Here is a 3,915-nt window from a genome sequence, read left to right as displayed (position 1 = left end):
TCTCTCTCTCTCTCTCTCTCTCTCTCTCTCTCTCTCTCTCTCTCTCTCTCTCTTTCTCACTCGCTCGCTAAGGATTTGTCAATCTTGTTAGCATTTTCTTGTAGTGTTTCTATATATTTTTATTGTTTATTACAATAAACATTACAATGTTTATTACAATAAATATTTTCTTTATTTACATTTCAGATTTTATCCTGTTTCCTAGTTTCCCCTTCAAAAATCCCCTATTCCTTCCTCCTCTCCCGGCTCCCCAACCCACCCTCTCCCATTCCCAGTCCTGGCATTTCCCTTTACTGGGGCATGGAACCTAATAGTACCTGGGCCTCTCCTCCCATTGATGACTGAATATGCCATCCTCTGCTACATATAAAGCTAGGGACACAAGTTCTACCATGTGTTTTCTTTGATTGGTGGTATAGTTCCAAGGAGCTCTGGGAAGTACTGGTTAGTTCATATTGACGTTCCTCCATGGGGCTTCAGTCCCCTTCAGTTTCCTGGGTATTTCTCTGGATTCTTCATTGGGAACCTTGTGCTCTAATGGATGACTGTGAGCAACCACTTCTGTATTTCCCAGGAAATGGCAGAGCCTCACAGGAGACAGATATATCAGGCTCCTGTCAGCAGACTCCGGTTGGCATCTGCCTAGTGTCTGGATTTGGTGGTTGTTTTTGAGATGGATCCCAAAGTAGGGCAGTCTCTGAATGGTCATTCCTTCAGGCTCTGCTACAAACATATCCTAAATCTGTTGTAGGTTGTCTCTATAACATCTTCCATAGTTATTTTGCTCCCCATTTTAAGAAGTATCAACACTTTGGTCTTCCTTCTTAAGTTTCAAGTGTTTTGCAAATTGTGTCTTGGGTACTCTAAGTTTCTGGGCTAATATCCACTTATCAGTTAGTGCATATCATATGTGTTCTTTTGTGATTAGTTTACCTCACTCAGGATGATATCCTCCAGATACATCCATTTGCCTAAGAATTTCATAAATTCATTTTTTCTAATAGCTGAGTAGTACTCCATTGTGTAAATGTACCACATTTTCTGTATCCATTATTATGTTGAGGGTCATCTGGGTTTTTTGCAGCTTCTGGCTATTATAAATAAGGCTGGTATGAACATAGTGGAGCATGTGCCCTTATTACCAGTTGGAACATCTTCTGGGTATATTCCCAGGAGAGTATTGCTGGATCTTTCTGTAGTACTATGTCCAATTTTCTGAGGAAACACCAAACTGATTTCCAGAGTGTTTGTACCAGCTTGCAATCCCACCAGCAATGGAGGAGTGTTCCTCTTTCTCCACATCCTCACCAGCATCTGCTTTCACCAGAATTTTTGATCTTAGCCATTCTGACTGGTGTGAGGTGGAATCTCAGGGTTGTTTTGATTTGCAATTCCCTGATGATTAAGGATGTTGAACATTTTTTTCCAGTGCTTCTCAGCCATTACATATTCCTCAGTTGAGAATTCTTTGCTTAGCTCTGTACCACATTTTTAAAAATAGGTTTATTTGATTTTCTGGAGTCAAGCTTCTTGAGTTCTTTGTATATATTGGGTATTAGTCCCGTATCAGATTTAGGATTTGTAAAGACCCTTTCTCAATCTGCTGGTGGTCTTTTTGTCTCATTGACAGTGTCTTTTGCCTTACAGAAGCCTTGCAATTTTATAAGGTTTCATTTGTCGATTGTTGAACTTACAGCACAAATCACTGCTGTTCTGTTCAGGAATTTTTTTGCCTGTGTGCATATCTTTGAGGCTTTTCCCACTTTCTCCACTATAAATTTCAGAGTCTCTGGTTTTATGTGAAGTTCCTTGATCCACTTAGACTTGAGCTTTGTACAAGGAGATAAGAATGGATCAATTTGCATTCTTCTACATGATAACTGCCAGTCATGCCAGCACCATTTCTTGAAAATGCTGTCTCTTTTCCACTGGGTTGTTTTAGCTCCTTTTTCAAAGATCATATTACCATAGCTGTCTGGGTTCAGACCATAGCTGTCTGGGCTCACACCAGTCAGAATGGCTAAGATAAAAAATTCAGGTCTATTCCATTGATCTATCTGTGTCCTGCTGTACCAGCAGCATTCATTTTTTCTCAATTGCTCTGTAGTACAGATTGAGGTCAGGCATGGTGATTCCCCCAGAGGTTCTTTTATCCTTGAGAAGAGTTTTTGCTATCCTCGTTTTTTTGTTATTCCAGACGAGTTTGCAGATTGCCCTTTCTAATTCGTTGAAGAATTGAGTTGGAATTTTGATGGGGATTGTTATTGAATCTGTAGATTACTTTGGGCAAGATGTGATTTTTACTATATTAATCCTGCCAACCCATGAGCATGGGAGATCTTTCCATCTTCTGAGATCTTCTTTGATTTCTTTCTTTAAGACTTGAAGTTCTTATCATACAGATCTTTCACTTCCTTAATTAGAGTCACACCAAGGTATTTTATATTATTTGTGACTATTGTGAAGGATGTTGTTTCCCTAATTTCTTTGTCAACTTGTTTGTTCTTAGTGTAGAGAAATGCCACTGATTTGTTTGAGTTAATTTTATATGCAGCTATTGCACTGAAGCTGTTTATCAGGTTTAGGAGTTTCCTGGAGGAATTTTTAGTCACTTATATGTACTATCATCTGCATATAGTGACATTTTTACTTCATCCTTTCCAATTTGGTTTCTCTTGATCTTCATTTGTTGTCTAATTGCTCTGTCTAGGACAAGTACTATACTGAATCAGTAGGGTGAAAGTGGACAGTCTTGTTTAGTCCCTGATTTTAGTGGTATTGCTTCAAGTTTCTCTCAATTTAGTTTGATGTTGGCTACTGGTGTGCAGTATATTGCTTTTATTATGTTTAGGTATGGGCCTTGAATTCCTGATCTTTCTGAGACTTTTATCATTTATGGGTGATAGATTTTGTCAAATCTTTCTCAGCGTGGGTGGGTGGGAGGGTATGGGGGACTTTGGGGATAGCATTGGAAATGTAAATGAGGAAAATACCTAATGAAAATATTTTTAAAAAAAAAGAAAAAAATCTTTCACAGCATCTAACGAAATGATCATGTGGTTTTTGTCTTTGAGTTTATTTATATAGTTACATTGATGGATTTCCATATATTTAACCAGCCCTGTATCCCTGGGATGAAGCCTGCTTGATCATGTTGGATGATAGTTTTGATGTGTTCTTGGATTCTGTTTGCGAGAACGTTTATTGAGTATTTTTGCATCAATATTCATAAGGGAAATTGGTCTTAAGATCTCTTTCTTTTTGGGTTTTTATGTGTTTTAGGTATCAGACTAATTGTGGCTTCATAGAATGAATTGGGTAGAGTACCCTTTATTTCTATTTTGTGGAATAGCTTGTGCAGAAATGGAATTAGATCTTCTTTGAAGGTCTGATACTACTCTACACTAAACCCATCTGGTCCTGGGCCTTTTTTGGTTGGGAGACTATTAATGACTGCTTCTATTTCTTTAGGGGAAATGGGACTGTTTCTTCATTAATCTGATCCTGATTTAACTTTAGTACCTGATTATCTGTCTAGAAAATTGTCCATTTCTTCCAGGTTTTTCAGTTTTGTTGAGTATAGCCTTTTATAGTAGGATGTTTTGGATTTCTTCAGGTTCTGTTGTTATGTCTCCTTTTTTATTAGATATTTTCTTCATTTACATTTCAAATTCTATCTCCAAAGGCCCCTATACCCTTCCCCTCCCTTCTCCCCAACCACCCATTCCTGTTTCCTGGATCTGGCATTCCCCTGTACTGGGGCATATGATCTTCACAAGACCAAGGGCCTCTCCTCCCCTTGATGACCATTTAGGCCATCCTCTGCTACATATGCAACTAGAGACACAGCTCTCAGGAGGTACTGGTTAGTTCATATTGTTGTTCTTCCTATACAGTTTCAGACCCCTTTACCTT

Source organism: Mus caroli, chromosome 7 (assembly GCF_900094665.2).
Source record: "Mus caroli chromosome 7, CAROLI_EIJ_v1.1, whole genome shotgun sequence".
Classification (NCBI taxonomy): domain Eukaryota; kingdom Metazoa; phylum Chordata; class Mammalia; order Rodentia; family Muridae; genus Mus; species Mus caroli.
This window is presented reverse-complemented; position numbering follows the sequence as displayed.